Source organism: Odocoileus virginianus, unplaced genomic scaffold (assembly GCF_023699985.2).
Source record: "Odocoileus virginianus isolate 20LAN1187 ecotype Illinois unplaced genomic scaffold, Ovbor_1.2 Unplaced_Contig_7, whole genome shotgun sequence".
NCBI classification, from domain to species: domain Eukaryota; kingdom Metazoa; phylum Chordata; class Mammalia; order Artiodactyla; family Cervidae; genus Odocoileus; species Odocoileus virginianus.
The window spans coordinates 3,103,512-3,124,966 of NW_027224324.1; the positions used below are offsets into that span (position 1 = coordinate 3,103,512).

A 21,455-nucleotide genomic window follows, 5' to 3' on the forward strand; every position below is an offset into this window, starting at 1 on the left:
CTCTAACTGCAGATTTTAAAGACAAAAAAAATCACAAGACAAACAAGAGAGGTAACAACAGCAACAAACTTTTGGAACCCAGAAAAATAGATGGGAGTTAGAATACCTAATCTAAAATAAGCAAAATCTGAGACTTAGGTTTCAGTTTACAAAGAAGAATCCTCAAAAGGTTCAACATTTGTAACAACAGGTTTTTCTGAAATTTATAGTGCAAACATTAGTCACTCAGACATGCCAAATCTGCAACCCCATGGATCATGACCTGCCAGGCGCCTGCGTCCATGGAATTCTCCACGGAAGAATATCTGGTGTGTTGCCACAACCTTCTCCATGGGATCAAACCCTGGTCTCCTGCACTGCAGGCAGATTCTTTACCATCTGAGCCACCACGGAAACCCAAAGGGTTTCGAGGTTAAAATAAGGAGGACTGGGTAAAAGATGTGCAACAAATTAGGGTTTCCCTAGACACACTTTCCTCTTCATAATCTGATAGCTACCCTTCCTCAGTACTGACTGAATACTGGAGAATTCTTTTCTGGAGAAGTGAAGGACTGAATGACTCATATTAACTGGATTAAATGTTGAAAGTTAAGACAGATAACCTGTTTTCCCACTTGACCACCAAGGCACTGAGCTTTGCATTCCAAAAAGTAATCTGTATTATAAAAGAAAACTCTCTTAGAAATCCACAGTCTTAGGAAAATCTTAAAAGTATTCGGATACTGGGGTCCTCCAGAAAAAATCCCATTCAGATCATTCTAGAGAAGACAGTCAGTAATTTACACCTGTATTTTCAGAGTTTCCAATGACCATTTTCACCCAAAGCTTTTAATTATGAGGGTAATGCCAAAGACACCAGAAATCTGAGCAAAGTCTTCAACATGATTTCAAACAAAGTAATTTTTAATAAACTGACATTACAGAAGAATACAATTTCAAAGTCTATCATTAATAAATAAGAAAACATGTTACAACCATGAAACAAGAAAGGGATGGATTAAAAAAAAATCAGAGGCATAAAAGAAGTTTTTAAAATAAATATAAATATCCTAAAATGGAAAATTCAATAGAAAGGCTGAAAATGCAGTTTAAAAAGTCTCCAAAAAAGGAAACAAAATGACAAAGAAATAGAAAACAAGGAAAAATAGAGAAAATTAGAGAACAAGGCCAAAATAGCTAACACCTGGATAACAAACGTTGAAAAGAAGAAAGGAGTGGGCAATGAAGATGTGGTACACATATACAACAGAATATTACTCAGCCATAAAAAAGAATGAAATAATGCCATTTATAGCAACGTGATGGGCCTAGAGATTATCACACTGAGTGAAGTCAGATGGAGAGAGACAAATATAGGATATTGCTTAAATGTGGAATCTAAAAAAAAAAAAAATATGCAAATGAACTTATTTAACAAACAGAAAAGAGTGACAGGTACAGAAAACAAACTCATGGTTACAAGTGGTGAAAGGTTTGGTGGGGGATAAAGTGGGAAATTGACAGTGACACGTACATGCTGCTGTTTCTAAAACAGGAAACTAATAAGGGCCTGCTGCCCAGCACAGGGGACTCAAGTCGTTCCTCGTGATGGCCCATGTGGGAAAGTAACCTGAACAAGAGGATATATAACTGATTCACTTTCCTGTACACCTGAAACCAACACAACTTTATAAATCAACTGTGCCTCCTGAGAAATCTGTATGCAGGTCAAGAAGCAACAGTTAGAACTGGACATGGAACAACAGACTGGTTCCAAATAGGAAAAGGAGTACGTCAAGGCTGTATATTGTCACCCTGCTTATTTAACTTACATGCAGAGTACATCATGAGAAATGCTGGGCTGGATGAAGCACAAGCTGGAATCAAGATTGCCAGGAGAAATATCAATAACCTCAGATATACAGATGACACCACCCTTATGGCAGAAAGTGAAGAAGAACTGAAGAGCCTCTTGATGAAAGTGAAAGAGGAGAGTGAAAAAGTTGGCTTAAAACTCAGCATTCAGAAAATGAAGATCATGGCATCTGGTCCCATCACTTCATGGCAAATAGATGGGGAAACAGTGGAAACAGTGACAGACTTTATTTTTGGGGGCTCCAAAATCACTGCAGATGGTGACTGCAGCCATGAAATTGAAAGCACCTTGCTTCTTGGAAGAAAAGTTATGACCAATCTAGACAGCATATTAAAAAGCAGAGACATTACTTTGCCAACAAAGGTCCGTCTAGTCAAAGCTATGGTTTTTCCAGTAGTCATGTATGGATGTGAGAGTTGGACTATAAAGAAAGCTGAGCACCGAAGAATTGATGCTTTTGAACTGTGGTGTTGGAGAAGACTCTTGAGAGTCCTTGGACTGCAAGGAGATCCAACCAGTCAATCCTAAAGGAAATCAGTCCTGAATGTTCACTGGAAGGACTGATGCTGAAGCTGAAACTCTGGTACTTTGGCCACCTGATGCGAAGAGCTGACTCATTGGAGGGGACCCTGATGCTGGGAAAGACTGAAGGTGGGAGGAGAAGGGGATGGCAGAGGATGAGATGGTTGGATGGCATCACCAACTCAATGGACATGAGTTTGAGTAGGCTCCAGGAGTTGGTGATGGACAGGGAAGCCTGGCATGTTGCAGTCCATGGGGTCGCAAAGAGTTGGACATGACTGAGTGACTGGTGAACTGGTGAACATCTATAATTCAATAGTTGGTGTCATTTCCAGATGATACTTGATTTATAAAAGTATTATTTTGTTAGGCTTCAAAGATCAACACCATCATTTAAGCTATAGCATAGAAGATAATGACTTTCTCCACTACAACTTGGTAATATTAATGACAAAAAATATAGGCTTTGGTAAAACTCGTAGTAATTCATATATAGCCATGAATGTCCCACACTGCTTGTGATATCTGAGGAGCTAGCCACAGAAGATTTTCCACAATATTAGCAGAATTGTAAAGTTTCCTCTGATGGAAAGAAGCTTACATGGTTGGTCAAGGATGGCAATTGCCTAGTGAAATGTGTAAATAATGAAATGTGCTAGAGGAGTTGAGGTGTCTTCTTCATTTGGACCTGATATCCAGTTTTGCTTTTCCCTAGCTACACATAGACAACAGTGTATTGGGAAATCAGAATCAGTTTCATGTGATTATTGTGTATATATCACCCAAGGAATGCCTGCATATCTTATTGGTGTACATAAATCTATAAGAGTTGTTCTATAAGTGTTCCTTATAGAACACCTGAGAATATGTAATATTTTTACGGGTCACACTGAATATGTAAATGATATGAAAAGAGACTGTGTGGATACTATTAAAATAATCAAGTCTACAAAGTCTTAAATCAGTGAATATTTATGCTTCTTAAGGTAGTATTTTTGCCCTTGAGGTTTTATTTTTAAGAAACCAGAATAAATAAGAGTCCCTGTTTGGGGTTTTTAAAAAAAAAAGAAAGCTGAGTGCCAAAGAATTGATGCTTTTGAAACTGTGGTGTTGGAGAAGACTCTTAAGAGTCCCTTGGACTGTAAGGAGATCTAACCAGTCCATCCTAAAGGAGATCAGTCCTGGGTGTTCATTGGAAGGACTGATGCTGAAGCTGAAGCTCCAATACTTTGACCATGTGATGCAGAGAACTCATTTGAAAATATCCTGATGCTGGGAAAGATTGAGGGTGAGAGGAGAAGAGGATGACAGAGGATGAGATGGTTGGATGCCATCACCAGCTCAATGCACATGAGTATGAGTAAGCTCTGAGAGTTGGTGATGGACAGGGAAACTGGCAAGCTGCAGTCCATGGGGTTGCAAAGAATCAGACACAACTGAGCGACTGAACTGAACTGATACTCCAATAATTTTTTTAATGAAGTCATATGGTTTGTATTCTTTGTGTTTAGCTTTTTTCACACAAATAATATTTCAAACATTCAGTAATGTGATTGTGTCTGTGGTTTATTACTACTTTCACTACCCCCATAGTGTCTCATTATATGAAATTAACTACAATTTGTTTTCACATTTCCTGTTGATGAACTTTTGGGTTGTTTCCAGTCTTTTATGAGTTGTTTGTAGTCTGACATTTTCTTCCTTAAATTGTGAAGTCCGATTTGGGTTGTTGAATTGTTATCAATCAGAATTGTACCACCGTGTTCTGACTATCTAGAAGAGGCAGGGGTGAGGGAACTTTTTCCAGTTCCTGTTCTTGCCACAATGCCAACATTTTCTCTTGAGTCAGTGCTTGCTCTCAGATCCTTCGAGACCAGAGGGCTATCTGAGCTGTACTTGCAGTTCACATTGTTAAAGGAAGTGGTTCCACTGTCGGGCCAAAGGTGGACAAACTTCAGTTCCAAGGGCGTTTCTTTCTCAGATGGCATGCTAAGTCACTTCAGTCGTGTCCAACTCTTTGTGACCCCATGTACTGTAGCCCACCAGGCTCCTCTGTCCATGGGACTCTCTGGGCACCAATACTGGTATGGGTTGCCATGCCCTCCTCCAGGGGATCTTCCTGACCCAAAGATCAAACCTGCGTCTCCTCCATCTCCTGCCTTGTCAGGAGTCTTTACCGCTAGTGTCAATTTAATCATCCTTTCTACTGAAATCATTATATTCTCAACTTCCGTGCTTTGCCTGGAACAAAACTAATATAAGTGCTCTTCTTATACAAAACTTTTTGTGACCTTGTGAACTAATTAGGGGGATGGGGTGGGGATATACCTAGATGTACACTTGCAAAGTCAAAGGTGAAAGTGAAGTCGCTCAGTTGTGTTTGACTCTTTGCGACCCTATGGACTGGTGCCTACCAGGTTCCACCATCCATGGGATTTTCCAGGCAAGAATACTGGAGTGGATTGCCATTTCCTTCTCCAGGAGGTCTTCCTGACCAGGATTGAACCCGGGTCTCCTGCATTGTAGGCACTGTAGGCAGACGCTTTACCGTCTGAGTCACAAAGGGAACTAACAAGTCAAAGGTATGTGTATGTTTAAACATTACAGTTCAGTTCAGTCACTCAGTCAGTTTACCGATGGAATAAACTGCAAAATGCAGAAAACGTCAGCTTGGACTTAAAAGTAAGACCCAGTAATACAGTTTATAATTGAGTCTTGTTTTATAAGCAACCTGACATTAAGCCATTAAAAATAAGGATGCAGAGGACTTCCCTGATAGTGCAGTTGATAAGAAGGCACCTGCCAAAGCAGGGGACGGCAGTTTGATGCCTGGTCTAAGGAGATTCCACATGCTATGGAGAAACTAAGCCTCGATATTTATGTAATTATAAAATTATAATTATAATCTGTCAATATCTATATAATTATTGATATAACTGATTTATGACTTCCATTTTTATATTTATCCACGTGTTCATCCTTTTCTGTGTTCTTTGTTTTCTTACTAAATATCCAACTTTCCAATTGGGAAAATTCTCTTCATTCTAAAAAAAACTTCTTTAACCTACTGTTCAGGCATGTGTGCTAGTAAAGAATAACCTCATAATATTTCTGAAGCCATTTTTACTTCATTTTAATCGTGGTAGATATTTTTATTAGGTAAAGACTTGTGTATTGACATCCTTTTAGTATTTAAAAGGTGTTATTCCATTTCTCTAGCTTCTGTGTATTTAGTCAATCATCCATCTTTCTTAATCAGGACTATGTCTAGGGTTTTTCTCTTTATCTTTAGTTTTCAACAGCTTGACTATGATTTACCTTGGCAAGATTTTCTTTGTGTTTATCCTGCCTGGTATTCAGCAGGCTTCTTAATTCTGGGGTTTGAGACTTTAATCAGCTTTGAAAACATCCAGGCTATTTTCTCTTCATATTTTATTTTCCTGGCCATTCTCCTTCTTTCTTGGGACAGAAACTGCATGCACACTAGGCCATGTTATATTTTCCTCCCAGATCTTGCTTTTCTATTCAGTAATTTTTTAGTTGTCTTATCCTACATGCTTTAGATTATTTCTATTGATCTGTCACTAATGCTTTCTTCTGTTTGTTACCCTGGTGTAAATCCAATCCAATTAATTCTGCATGTCACTTCTCTTAAATTAATAAACTTTGTTTTCTAGGGCAGTTTTAAGTTCACAGCAAAACTGAGCTTATTCAGTAAAATTCCCACAGAGGAGAACTGGGGAGAGTGGAATTCTCCTTCAGATTCAGATGTAACATGTCAGCCCCAGTGTGGCTGTTTTTCCCTTGTCCTCACAGTTTTTCTTTGACTACGACAAGCCTATTACATTTGCTAGCAATTCACAGACTAACCCAGAAAGGCAAGCTGGTACTGACTTGTGAAAGACAGAGAAGGTCTGTCTATGTTTGGAATTTATTTAGACTTACTTGACTCTACAACTTTTTGATAGCTTAAAATACAAACACTGCTTTCTAGTTTATCCATTCTCACCTATATGGTGAAATCAGTGGTCTTTTAAACCCTCTACAACTTCACCAGAAATGTAAAACAGTGTTTAATACACTTGACCACTTACTCATCTTTCCTAGCACATACGATGTCAATTGATGAAAATATTCACATTTTCCTTTGCCCGTACTTTTCACTTTCCCTAATGTTGTTATTCCTCAGGGCTCTTTCTTCTACTCTATCCTTTTCTCATTATCTTTTCTCTCTCAGAATGCTCTTATTGACTCTCATCCATATGTTCGTGATCCCAAAAGCCATTCTCTGCCTAAGTTGAGGGACCACATAATAGCTTTAAGCCTTTCTGAAACACAGAATAGCTTTTGAGTTTAGAGACTTTAAAGACCACAGAACAAATGACTCCAGTTTCTGAAGAACTGTAACGAGTAAGATTTTAGGGCAGAGGAAAAAATAGTTCATACTAACTGAAAATCATCTCTTTAAAAATTTCACCATAATTTTTATTATAAGGAATAACACAAATTTTATACAGCTTCCTTAATCATCATATGATTTACAAATATAATTTCCTTTGAAGGAGAGAATCATAGTTTTACAAATGAAAAAGTGAGGTCTTAGAGTGGTTAAAGCACCTTTGTGAATAATTTTCAAGAATCACATTAAAAATTGCAATTGGTCCATGAAACTATACACATGATGCAATACAGATTTAGTAAATTGGAGTATAATACAATAACTATTTCTTAGGAAAACAAGTATAATGAAGATAAAATGGTACCTTTTTTTAGACCATAAACCTGTTTCTTGTTAGACCTGCCATTATATTTAGACCCTGGAAGTATATACTAATGCTTAATGTTATAGAAAAGGAACTTCTACTATTTTATTGTCATTTGTGAAACTCAAATCAAATTCTGCAGTAAAGCTTCCCATCCACTACATAATTTTGTCTCTCTTATAGATCAGAATAATCAAACATTCGAAATTTTAAAATTTAAGCATAAATGCCTCACATACATTACAAATGAATTATTAAAAATATATGCCATCTCAACTTTTGAAAGTTATATTGCATAAGTCTGCCCAGTGAAAATATCCAAGCAGGGTCCTACATAATCTCACATTCAAAGCCATCCAAATAAACATAAAATCCAAGTAAAAACAGTGACCTTGTTATGTAAATACGAAGTCTAGTAAATTCATTACTAGACTCTCCTTTCAAATATACTCAGGCCAAATAGTCAGACCAAATAGACTCAGAAATTCTGGAGCTACTATTTCACAGTCGTTTTGCTTTCCAACTCTGATACAAAACTATATTTAATTATTGATATGGCTAAAACTTAACTAATATTTGAATCACAGAATTCCTGAGCCTGAACTTCTAAAACCAGGAACATTTATAATCCCTGAAAATTTCAGAATAACAAAACACCTTAAATTTGCATTAAAGTATTTAAACAGACATAATATATTATGTAATATGTGTTATTTAGCTTAAATTATACCTTGGTGGTGGTTTAGTCACTAAGTCATATCCAACTCTTGTGATCCCGTGGACTGTAGCCCGCCAGGCTCCTCTGTCCATGGGATTCTCCAGGCAAGAATACTAGAGTGGGTTGCCATTTCCTTCTCCAGGGGATCTTCCCAACCCAGGAATCGAACCCAGGTCTCCTGCATTGCAGGCAGATGATTTACCAACTGAGCTATGAGGGAAGCCCAATTACATCTTAAAGTTAATCAATTATCTTAATTGAAAATTCACATTCCAGGGATAGTCACCTAGCATTATATGAGAAAGATCACACTTTAGAGACAGCTATTCTACAAACTTCAGCTTCCTTTATTTCTGACCAATACTAGATTTTTAACGATTAAAATAATGAGTAACAAAGCGGGGTCTCATTTGTGAAATGAATGCTTGTGTTGTCAGCATGATAGATATTAAAAATGTGTTTTCAGTGGTAACAATAGTGGTATTCCAGACATGTGGGTTACCTAAAGTTTTAAGATACTCCTGCACTTGCATAAAAGTATAGTAATCTAGGAAGCCCTAGTACCTGAATCTTGGGACACAGAGCTTAAGGCTTAGTTCTTAATTGCTCTGGGATCCAGACTCTAGAGTGGAGAATTCTGTTTTCCTTTCATCAGATATGAAATCAGCCAAATCCTGCCTTCAGCACATTCTTGCAACTGTTTTAAGTAAATGACTCATTTGAAAAGACCCTCATTGATGATGGGAAAGATTGAAGGCAGGAGGAGAAGGGGATAACAGAGGATGAGATGGTTGGATGGCATCACCAACTCGATGGATATGAGTTTGAGTAAGCTCCAGGAGTTGGTGATGGAGGGAAGCCAGCTGTGCTGCAGTCCCTGGTTGCAAAGAGTCGGACACGACTGAGCAACTGAACTGAACTGAACTGAAATGTTTTATTGAAGATGGTCTTGAAAGTGAGAGTGTTAGTCACTCAGTCGTGTCTGACTCTTTGTGACCCCATGGACTGTAGCCCACCAGGCTCCTCTGTCCATGGAACTCTCCAGGCAAGAATACTGGAGTGGGTTGCCATTAGGACACCTAAAAAAGAGAGCAGGAACATAATCAAACTGAGAGAAAATGCTGTATATACAGTTTTGTTCACACGTGGTAATCTATATTTGTTCAATAATTTAGTTTAAGATTTGCATTCACTATAATTCAGTAATGCTGCTGCTGCTAAGTCGCTTCAGTCATGTCCGACTCCGTGGGACCCCATAGACGGCAGCCCACCAGGCTCCCCCGTCCCTGGGATTCTCCAGGCTAGTACCCTGGAGTGAAAGTGAAGTCACTCAGTCCTGTCCAACTCGTAGCGACTCATGGACTGCAGCCTACCAGGCTCCTCCATCGATGGGGATTTCCAGGCAAGAGTACTGGAGTGGGGTGCCATTGCCTTCTCCAAATTCAGTAATGAGGCCGAGGGAAAAAACTGAACATCACCTCACCAAAAACTTTCTGACAGTTATCAATGTGTTTTAAAGGAGACTTAATAACTGAACTCTGTCAATTCTGTTTGCATCAGTATAGTTCCAGCAGTGGAAGCTTTCACAAGACTCACTTCTTAAGCTTCTATGAGAAGCTACGAACTAACACATAGAGAGGCTCTAGCAACTAAGCACTACTTATGAAGGTATAAAGGCTTTCAGCAGTAAAGACAACATGTTAAGTGGGAGTTCAGGGGCCTCCGTAGCCTTAATTTTGCACATAAACTATGAATGAAGACATCACGCACAATATAGGAGGGGACAGTGAAAGGAGTAAAGGAGAGCAACAGATCTATGCATTATAGGCTGTTCGAAATCCACAAATGGGTTTTAAGTTAAGGATAGAATACCTATATAGAAACACTTTCCCTTACACTATAGGCAATTAATAACTTATAAATAGCTTGACAAGTCACAAAAAGAAACTGTACATTGATGCCTTCAAAAGCAAGCAGAATTTTCCTGAAGTCATTTAGCTTCCAGAAATCCACACTATGTGTTTAGTCACAGCTGTTTACAGAGCATTTAGTCATAGAAGGCCTACACTGAGCATTCTGCTTCCCGACACAGTACCTGAACATTTTCCTTCAAGCACCAGTATCACCTAATACCCAGACTGTGATTTCTCTCTAGTCCTCTTCTTTCTTTGGGTTTCTGTTTTAGAGCAGTGATAGTTAAAGCCTTTCCTACAATGGTCTTTGAGCAATTGGTTTAAGTTCTCTCACAGGAACATGAAATGGAAAAGGGGAAAAGAAGAACAGGACTTTGCTTCAAGTAGAGAATCAAAAAGAATTACTATTATGATATTTTCTTGTGTCCAAGAGTATATAAAGCAATTCCAAAAAGATATATTCTGTACTTTTTTATCGTTCAAAAGAAAAAAAAATTCTGATTAACTTATGCTCCCCCTCCCACCCAACAAAAGAAAAGGAAAGAATCTTATCTCACTATGCCAGAGGTAGAGCTCAACAAACTTCAAGAAGAGGGGGGATTTTCCTGGTACAGTGGTTAAGACTTTGTCTTCCAATGCTGGGGGTATGGGTTCAGTCTCTGGTTGGGGAGCTAAGATCCCGCACAATGCAAGGTGAAAAAACCAAAACATAAAACAGAAATAATATTTAACAAATTCAATAAAGACTTTAAAAAATGGTCCACATCAAAAAGGAAATCTTGAAAAAAAAATAAGAGGGGACCTTAGTAGAAGGTGTTTATGAAGTCTTAATCAGAGTCACACTGTCATAAATTACTCCATTTTAGCTACTTTCTTGTGCATATCCACTAGAGATTCATATTTTTTTAAGTGAAGATCCATTCCTATGATGTGATGGTGGGGCATGTTTTATGCTAGGCAAACAAAAACAAGAGCTCCCACCCACGAACTGAAGGGAGAGAAAGACAACATGCTTGTACACAAATTCTAGTGTATCCGAAAAAGAACAAAAGCAAAACGTGGATGTATAGTCATACCATCTAGTCAACTGTTAAAAATACTTGACTAAAGACAGAGAAGTATTTTATTGACATCTTTAGTCCTTGATTATAGATCTCCCTAAACATTTGAAGTTAAGATGGAGAGACATTTGCCATTATGAATCCTGGAGCAAACTGATTAGTGTGTGCTTTTGAATTTGAAAATTTTAAGTCAAATCTTTAGGTTTATTTTTAAACACTGAAAAAAAAAGGGAAAGTCAGTGCTACTAAGAGTGTTTCATACATTTTAAGAATGGATATTGGGTTTTATAATATCTCACAAGGAAACTGCTATAATGATGATGAAATGGCAACTCAAGAAAATAAATTCTGCAGATTCTCACTGAATACTTTTGATCTATACAAGGCACTACAAATAAGCAAAATCTGTCTCTTGAAACACTTAAAACATAATGAGAAGTATAAACTAGAGTCTCAAATAATCATGAAAGTGAAAGTGAAGTCGCTCAGTCGTGTCCGACTCTGCGACCCCATAGACTGTAGCCCACCAGGCTCCTCCGTCCACGGGATTCTCCAGGCAAGAATACTGGAGTGGGTTGCCATTTCCTTCTCCAGGGGATCTTCCCTGACCCAGGGATTGAACCCAGGTCTTCCACACTGCAGGCAGACACTTTAACCTCTGAGCCACCAGGGTAGAAACTTATAAATAAAATGGCATATTAGAAAAAAAATAGGGAAAGATTAAAAATAATTAAGAGTCCTAATTTAACTTAGGAGTGAGAAAAATGTAAAATGAGGAGTTAAACAATCAACATTTTCTTATTACCTACTCTTTATTGGGACTTTATATTTATCACCACATTTAATCCTTGACACCATACTTTTGATAGATACTTTTGTCCCAAATTCACAAACTGAGGCACACGGTGACCCAACAACTTACCCAATGTCCCCCAGTTATCAAGTTGCCTAGTTCTCCCTGATTAATCAACTTCTCTCTGGTTCCTGGAGATAAGAGTTTGAAATACATGATAATAGAAAGTCTGTGCTTTTAAATCAGGGTTCAACAAAATCTACCCTATATTTCAGTGTTTGGGTTTGCTATCAGAGAGTTACAAAGAGTAACACAGAATTGTAAACCAAGTATGTTTTTGTCTTTTACTAAAAGAAACCAAATTGGAAGAACTTCTGGTTACAAAGGTTGGATGAAAAAGCAGCTATCAACAATTATTTGATTCAAAGCCCAGTTGAAACAAAGAACAAATTTTTTAAAAATAAGGGAGGAATTTCTGATTCTCTTATTAATAGAGTAAGACCCTAGCAGGCAATCTCCTCAGAAAACAACTGTAAAACCCTACAGAAAGCAATTATCTGAAGGCACTGAGAGTGAACAGGAGATTCTTGTGCTATATAAACACCCAAAGGAGGAGAGAGGAGCTACACCCTGGAAATTTCCACTTTTCTGGTCTGTTATCAAGAAACTATCTTAGCATCTCATAACAGGACAGGTGCCAGCGGACAGAATTTAGCTCTTTCTGGCCAAGCGAACAAGAAAACTGAAGTCATGCAAATAATGGACACTGAAGAAAGTGGAAACAGATGAGTGGGAAAGTGGGAAATATATATGTGAACCAGTTACCTACTGCTATGTATTAAATTACCTCAAAACTTAACTGCTGAAAAAAGCTAACATCCATTACCTCACACAATTTCTATGAGTCACATACGTCTTATTCAGTGAGAGAGGGAACTAAACAAGTGTGGAAATGCAAGGGAGTGAGAATCATTGGAGGCCATGTTGGCAGCTGGCTACATTATGTGTTCATTTCCTCATCTTTCAGAACAGGGAATTTATTAACAGTGTCCAAAGTTGAAGCAGGAGGTTACATTATAACAACTTCAAATTTAAAATAGTTTTTAAATAGCAAGGAATTAATAAAGAGGCTTATTTTCAAGTGTATGTAATTCATTTTGGTAACTAAATCAGAATCATTTGTGTCATTTATCAATAATTTATACCAAAGTTATTTGATACTGTAACAAGTTGTCTCAGTAAATTGTATGGTTTTTATGGAATGATGTGACATATTACAGAATTTCTCTATGGAAATTAATCTTGTTTTATAAATATAATATCTAGCCTTTTATTTTAGCATCAACGTGAAGAATGATAAATAGAAGTAGGTTTTTCACCTTTTAAAATCTATTTTACAAACTTTAAGATTAAGAAATTTAGAATTATGGAGAACGTGTGGAAATAATTTAGGGCACTGGCACGTCAAGGCAAAAATAGGAAAAGGAAAAGTCACTCTTCTGCAGTATGAAAAAAATTCCCTTTGTCTGACATCTGAACTCTTCCATTCTCTACATGGATCCTATCATCCCATCACATTTCCCATTTCTTCCCAAAAGAGGTCTTCATTCTTTGAGATCAATGTCCTCCTGTCAGAAACATGCTATTTATCGGGATGGGGAACACATGTAAATCCATGGCTGATTCATGTCAATGTATGGCAAAAACCACTACAATATTGTAAAGTAATTAGCCTCCAACTAAAAAAAATAAATGAAAAACAATTTATTAAAATTTTGGAGTTGTTAAATAATGTAACCCCATGTTTAAACTCTGGAAAGTATTAACAAATCCCCTGACGTGAAAGATGAGAAAATGAACACAGAGTATAGCCAGCTGCCAAAATGGTCTTCCAATTTTCTACATCAGTTCAGTTACATCCTTTAAAGGAATCTGATTTAGAGTATGGCCCTTCTCCCTTAATTTTCCTTAACATCTCTTCCTCTCCCAAAGCCTGAGGTTCTCACTATAGAATCTTCCCTATTCACCCTTCTCCAACTCACGGGCTTTCCAAAGCAAAAGTAATATTCTTAACCACCACTTGCTTAAATGAGAGAAAGGGTATGACTTTTGACCAAAAGGACCCTATCACAACAGAAATACCCTGCGTGTCAGACAAATATAAGGAACCTTTGCACCTTTTCATCTTGCTACACCCCTGCTACAGTCATGCAAGATTCTGCCTGTGAAGCACACTTAAGGGAGAGAACTCAGGGGCTGGTCTCATAGGATGAAGTGATAGTCGCTAAAGTCCATTGGTTTTGATTAGCTTTCTACTTTATACTGCCTTGAAAGGCTGTTATTTCATTTAAAAAAAATTAAATAATTTCTCCTCTGGTTACTAACAAGCAAGAAAAGTGTGGTAAAGTCATATATTACCTGGATTGTATTCAATGGAATGTTATAGGACTTAACATTTATGCATTCAGTCATTCCATAAAAATTTATTGACAATGACTCTGTGCCAATCACTATACTAGATCCTGAAACTCACTGATAAACAACAGAAGAAAAATCTCTGTTCTCACAGAATTTGTACTCTGATGAACGGTTCATTGCCCTAGCAATATCAACTGGTGTTCCAGCTATACATTCTGGAATAAATAAAACACCTGTGGGAGGATTTATTTTTCAAAGGTGGCCCCAACACTGTCTCCCACTTTTAATAAAATGTGACTCTGATACTCCTCCAGAACAGGACGTTTAGTAGGGTGACCAATTCATCCTGGTTTGCCTGGAATTTTTCTGGTTTTACCACTGAAAGCCTTGTGCCCAAGAAATCCTTTAACCTATGCAAAACAAACAGACAAACAAAAACAAACCTGAGGCCTTGGTCACCTAAGCTTTGTCTTTCCTCCCCTTAATCTAGATGGCCTATGACTACATCAAAAAGAACATGTGTGATTTACAAAACTAAGACATAGAGACAACAAAGCATTCACTCACTTGGAACCTGGTACCAAGCTCTGAGGAAGCCCAAACCAGCCCACGTTAAGAGACCTCATGGAAAGATCACAAAGCTACACAGATGCCAGTCAACAGATCAGCTGAGGTCCTGGCTAACAGTCCAAATCAACCACCAAAAGTGTAAGTTTTCATATGACTCAAGCCCTCAGCCATCAAGTCACTCCCGGCTTTCAAGTATTCCCAGTTCAGACATTGTAGGGCAGTGAGAAGTCAGTCCAGCTGTGGCCTTTCAACTTCCTGACCCAAATGGACACAGAAAGTTAATGGTTGCTATCATTTTAAGTCACTAAGTACAGGGATGATTTGCTATTCAGGAATAGAGAAGCGAGACACTTTCCCAAACTAGGTGACTTAAGAACACATTCACTTACATATAACTGTCAATTTTATGGACCAAGAATTTAAGACTACTTCAGTCAGGTGAGGGTTCTGCTCCTCATAGTGTTGACTGAGCTTACTCAGTGATAGTCAGCTAGCTAATACTCTGCTTTGGAGAGTTCAAGCCAGCGTCACTTACGTGTCTGACATCCTGGAAGCTATGACTGGAAGCAGGGCTAGCTGGGACTGTCAGCCGGAGCACTCCTGCAGCATGGCAGACTCAACTTAGGCAAACTTCTTAGGTGGCAGCTCAGAGGTTCCAGAGAGTGCTCTGTAGGCCTGCATAAAAGTTACAGAGCTTCTTAGGATCTAGCCTCAAAAGTCCCAGAAAGTATTCTTTATCATGTTCTATCAGTTAAGCAAGTCAATAAAGCTATCTAAAATTCCCAGAGAGGAACTTTCCTCAATGGGAAGAGTTGCGATCAATTTGCAACCATGTTGAATCTTTCATAGTTGGTATCACAAGAACCATACATGAACACAAACAGTTAAGCTGGTAAGATTGAGAGTTTAAAAGCAAGTGTGCATCCCTCTTCTTTATTTTTTGGTTTAGACACACACCTCAATAGCTATTTGGACTCTCAATCAAATGTTTTGTTTATCTGTTCAGAGGCCATTATATTGCCATTTTATTAAGGTCAATTGTTGCTGTCATGCCCAACTGTTTGCAATCCCATGGACTGTAGCACCCAGACTTCCCTGTCCTTCACTATCTCCCCGAGTTTGCTCAAACTTGTGGCTCAGCTGGTAAAGAATCAGCCTGCAATGCAGGAGACCTGGGTTTGATCCCTGGGTTGGGAAGATCCCCTGGAGAAGGGAAAGGCTACCCACTCCAGTATTCTGGCCTAGAGAATTCCATGGACTATACAGTCCATGGGGTTGCAAAGAGTCGGACAGGACTGAGCAACTTTCACTTTCACATGTCCATTGAGTCAGTGATGCCATCCAAGTTCACAGTGTTATGTTTATCATCTAAAAATGGCAAACATCAAACTTGTGTATGTAGGTGTTAGGAATTTAAAGCAGACTATCTGGACTACTATTTTCAGTATATATTACTTTTTTATTAAGGAAAAGTGTCATTTTTTAAAGTAGGGCTGAATCTATAGGGCTTCTCCTATGACTAAGGTGGGAATGAATCTGCCTAGAATGCAGGATATAAGAGTTCAATCCCTGGGTCAGGAAGATCCCCTGCAGAAGGGAATGGCTACCCACTCCAGTATTCTTGCCTGGAGAATCCCATGGACAGAGGAACCTGGTGGGCTACAGTCCATGGGGTCGCAAAGAGTGGGACATGACTGAGCAACTAACATTACTTTCTCAATCTATAGCTAATCTTTATTAATAGTCTGGGGAAATGATGTTAATTTTAAATGAATATAAGAATCAGTGGAAATTTCAAGTATAAGGCAGAGGATGAGTGTTCTATATAAAATGAGTTTTGGATTTGATATTTTCACACATATTGTTGCAACTTATTTTGCTTTGTATTATAATTGCTAGTAGGATTCTGCCAAGCAGTTATTACAAGAAAATTTAACATTAAGCAATGATTTTCACATCAGCAGCTGCATTACAAAAGCTTCTTGTCTTAGACAATGGAGCCAGTGCTTATTTCAATGAATTATAATCTTCAGCAACTTAGTAATCAATAGATAGCTGTTGGATCTGCACTTCTTGATTTTGGTAATTTCAAAACCTCCTCTTTGTAATCTGTGATTCAATTTAACACTTAATTCTCTCTTCTAAGAATTAAATTTTAAACTTGACTTTTTTTTCTTAAATCTAGAATATCTTCCCACACTAAGATTTTTAAAAATTTAGAGATGGTGAAACTAATTAGAGATATTCCTCACAACGTCTCTCTTCTTCTTTTAGCCTCTAATTTTTCTTTATCATTAGTAATGTACACTGACTTAAGGCCCAGTATATGCAGGGCACAGTGGACAACATGTCATGATTTCAAAAACATAGAAAACAAAGCCTACATTCAAAAGCTTTACAATTTTGTTGAGGATATGTGACATACAGATTTAAGATAACAATACACGGTAATTTGGGGCTGGATGTTAGAAAGACAGGTGTTAAGACCCTTTGAATACCCTTGAACTTGAATCATGTTCTCTAATCTAAGAAACCATGATCAGAGATATTACTCTTCCCTTTTGGAGACTGTTCTGGTTCCCTGACAATTCTGTGGTCACTCAGACCCCCAAGGACATCATTCAGGACATCCGCAGAATTAATCTTCTGCTATGATTCACTCCTTATGAAAGAATCCTCTTATCTAACTCCCTAGAAGACTACCACACAAGAAGTTTGCCTCTGATAAACAGGCTGTTGAAAGAAGCTATTATTTTAAAACTAAGAAATTTATATCAACAGGAAAAAATGGGAGACAGACAGAGATAAAACATACTAAAATGAGGCTGGAAGTGGTGTGGTTCAAGCATAGGAGGAGGAGAAAGAGTAAAAAAGGATGTACTACTAAGGGAACAAAACTCCCTCAGGTAAGTGTGAGGTATCTAATAAAACCATAATAATAATATGTAACAAATAATCACAAAATCTCAGTGACATACAATAAGCATTTTACTATTTGCACAAGTGGGAATCAGGCAGTTCTACTGATCTTTCCTAGTCTTGCTCACAAGGTATCTGAGGATAGGCTGGCTATCACCTGATACACAAGGACCTTGGCTGCCGCAGCTGAAGTAACCTAACATCGCATTTTCCAGCAGACCAGACCAGCATGTTCTTTTCTTCACAACAGAAGAAGACAGGTGACCAAGCTCAACTGCACAAGAATTTTACAAGACTCTCCAGTAGAAACAGAAAGTCTGAACAAGAGAAAATCATGGCAGTATACATTATCCTCCATGACCTGAGGCCCTGCAGAAATCTTGGTGAGGACAAGAGATTTGTCCTTATAAATCTGACAATTTGTGATTTGCCCTTGTCACCATAAACAAGAGGACTCCAGTCTTATCTTGACCTTAAAGGCAGAGAAATTACCGTTAACACCTACTGTATTAGTTTTCTGTTGCTGCTATAACAAATTGCCATGAGTTTAGGAGCTTAACAACAATTTAACAACACAAAGATATTATCTCACAGTTCTGTAGGTCAGAAGTCTGGTTGGTCCTACTGGTTCCTCTCTTCTGGTTTCACAAGGTCAAAATCAAAGTGCTGACTAGCTAGTTTCTAGGTTGCTCTAGGAAATGTTCCTTTCCAAGGTCATTCAGGTTATTAGCAGAATCTAGTTCCTCATGGCTTTAAGACTAAGGTCTTTGCTCTGTTAGCTAGTGGTTACTTTCAGTATCCAGAGGCCACCTACCTTCCTTCATCTTCAAAGTGAGCTACAATGGATTGAGTCCTTCCCATTATCTGAGTTCCTCTGACCTTATCCTTTGGTTTACCTCTACTACCTCCAGCTAGATAAAGTTCTTGTGAACTTCCAGATGTTCAAGCTGGATTTAGAAAAGGCAGAGGAACCAGAGATCAAATTGCCAACATTCGCTGGGTCACTGAAAAAGCCAAAGAGCCCCAGAGAAACATCTACTTTTGCTTTATTGACTACGCCAAAGCCTTTGACTGTGTGGATCACAACAAACTGTGGAAAATTCTTAAAGAGACTGGAATACCAGACCACCTGACCTGCTTCTTGAGAAACCTGTATGCAGGTCAGGAAGCAACAGTTAGAATTGGACATGGAACAACAGACAGTTCCAAATCAGAAAAGGAGTATCTCAAGGCTGTATATGTCAAGACATATATATATGTCACCCTGCTTATTTAACTTATATGCAGAGTACATCATGCGAAATGCCAGGCTGAATGAAGCACAAGCTGGAATCAAGATTGCTGGGAGAAATATCAATAACCTCAGATACGCAGATGACACCACCCTTATGGCAGAAAGTGAAGAAGAACTAAAGAGCCTCTTGATGAAAGTGAAAGAGGAGAGTGAAAAAGTTGGCTTAAAACTCAACATTCAGAAAACAAAGATCATGGCATCTGGTCCCATCACTTCATGGCAAATAGATGGGGAAACAATGAAAACAGTGACTTTATTTTCTTGGGCTCCAAAATCACTGCAGATGGTGATTGCAGCCATGAAATTAAAAGACTCTTGCTTCTTGGAAGAAAAGCTATGACCAACCTAGACAGCATATTAAAAAGCAGAGACATTACTTTACCAACAAAGGTCTGTCTAGTCAAAGCTATGGTTTTCCAGTAGTCATATATGGATGTGAGAGTTGAACTATAAAGAAAGCTGAGCACTGAAGAATTGATGCCTTTGAACTGTGGTGTTGGAAAAGACTCTTGAGAGTCCCTTGGACTGCAGGAGATCCAACCTGTCAATCCTAAAGGAAATCAGTCCTCAATATTCACTGGAAGGACTGATGCTGAAGCTGAAACTCCAATACTTTGGCCACCTGATGCAAAGAACCGACTCATTGAAAAGACCCTGATGCTGGGAAAGATTGAAGGTGGGAGGAGAAGGGGATGACAGAGGATGAGATGGTTGGATGGCATCACTGACACGATGGACATGAGTTTGAGTAGGCTCCAGGAGTTGATGGACAGGGAAGCCTGGCGTGCCACAGTCCTGGTGTACTGTGGTCCATGGGGTCGCAAAGAGTCAGACAAGACTTAGCGACTGAACTGAACTGAACTGAGATAAAGTTCTCATCTGGGTCACATGGATAATCCAGCATAATCTCCTTATTTTAAGGTCCCTAATCCTAATTACATCTGAAAAATTCATTTTGCTGTGAAATACATTCACAAACTTAGGTTGTAGATGTTTTGAGGTACTGATCACCTACCATACCATGGATCAAAAGCAATCCTTGAATAGCCTACCACAAATGAGGCCAAGACTGGCCCCAATTTTGTATACTTTATCAATCATCACTTAGTCTGTTATAAACCATGTGCTCTCATTTGGATTTATATATATATATATATATATATATATATATATATATATATAATGATGACTATAACTGGGGAGCATCTGTTCACTTCGTGATCACTCTTTCCCCTCACCACTAGTTAAAGGAATATCTAGAGCAGAGCTAATTAAGAGACAAAAACTTAATTATCCTAGGCACTTCATCTTCAAAGACAGCGCTGTACTACCCCCACCATAGCCCCAGATTCTCAGACCAAGAATTCTAATTCATCTCTACGTCTTAAACATGTCCAACTGTTATGGATTGAATTGTGTCCTACAAAGTTCTTATGTTGAAGTCCTAATTCCCAGTCCCTCATTATGTGGTCTTACTTGCAAATAGGGTCACTGTAAGTGTGATTAGTTAGGATGAGATCATAATTGGCATAGAAGTGAAGTTGCTCAGTCGTGTCTGACTCTCTGCCACCCCATGGACTGTAGTCTACCAGGTTCCACCATTCCTAGGATTTTCCAGGCAAGAATACTGGAGTGGGTTGCCATTTCCTTCTCCAGGAGATCTTCCCAACCCAGGGATTGAACCTGGGTCTCCTGCACTGTAGGCAGACGCTTTACCATCTGAGCCACCAGGGAATTGGTGTAGGGACTGTGCTTAGTCACTTCAGTCATATTCGACTCTTTTCGATCCTATGGACTGTAGCCCACCAGGCTCCTCTGTCCATGGAACTTTCAGGCAAGAATACTGGAGTGGGTTGCCATGCCCTTCTCTAGGGGATCTTTCCAACCCAGGGATCAAACCCACGTCTCTTACATCTCCTACACTGGCAGGCAGGTTCTTTACTACTAGCACCACCTGGGAAGTCCGGCAAAGGGAGTATATACCCCAATTTACTAGAGTGAGCCTCTACTCCAATATGACTGATAAACTTATAAAAAGGGATATCTGGACAGACACACACACAGGAAGAACACCATGTGAATATGAGGGCAGAGACCTACAAACCAAACAATGCCAAAGACGGACAACCACCCACTTGAAGCTAGAGAGAGACATGGAACAGACTCTCCCTTACAGTCCTTAGGAGGAATTAGCCTTACCAACACCTTCATCTTGGTTTTTTAGCTTCCAGAACCATGAGACAATAAATTTCTGTTGTTAAGCCACTCAATTTGTGGTATTTTATAATGACAGCCCTGGCAAATAAATACACTAATTAGTTTCAATGAACCTGTGGTGAAAACTTGGGCATAAATACAATGTTTTTAAAGAAATGCACATTGGCTACTTTTGATTATAACCAGTAGCTTTTAAAGAAATGCATTACTTAGTACCATTATAAATGAAAGAGCTGGAAGGGACTATGCTATGTTATGAGCAGGAATAAAACCATATTGACATTTATGCCAGACTGTTAGGAATACTGACCTACATCTGCTCATGCAGAAATTAGGCCCCTCCCTAACCCCCTTCTCTGTCTCAGAATCTCCCCGATATATCTCTGAGTCTTGGGTGTTATCTTGCATTTTC

General features: G+C 38.6%; 1 non-coding gene across 1 annotated transcript; it reads right to left on the bottom strand.

Moving 5' to 3' along the window:
- Positions 1–20,488: 20,488 nt before the first annotated feature.
- TRNAC-ACA (transfer RNA cysteine (anticodon ACA)) lies at positions 20,489–20,560 on the bottom strand. Its single transcript has one exon. It is a non-coding gene; the product is annotated as a tRNA-Cys (tRNA).
- Between the last annotated feature and the right edge of the window lie 895 nt (positions 20,561–21,455).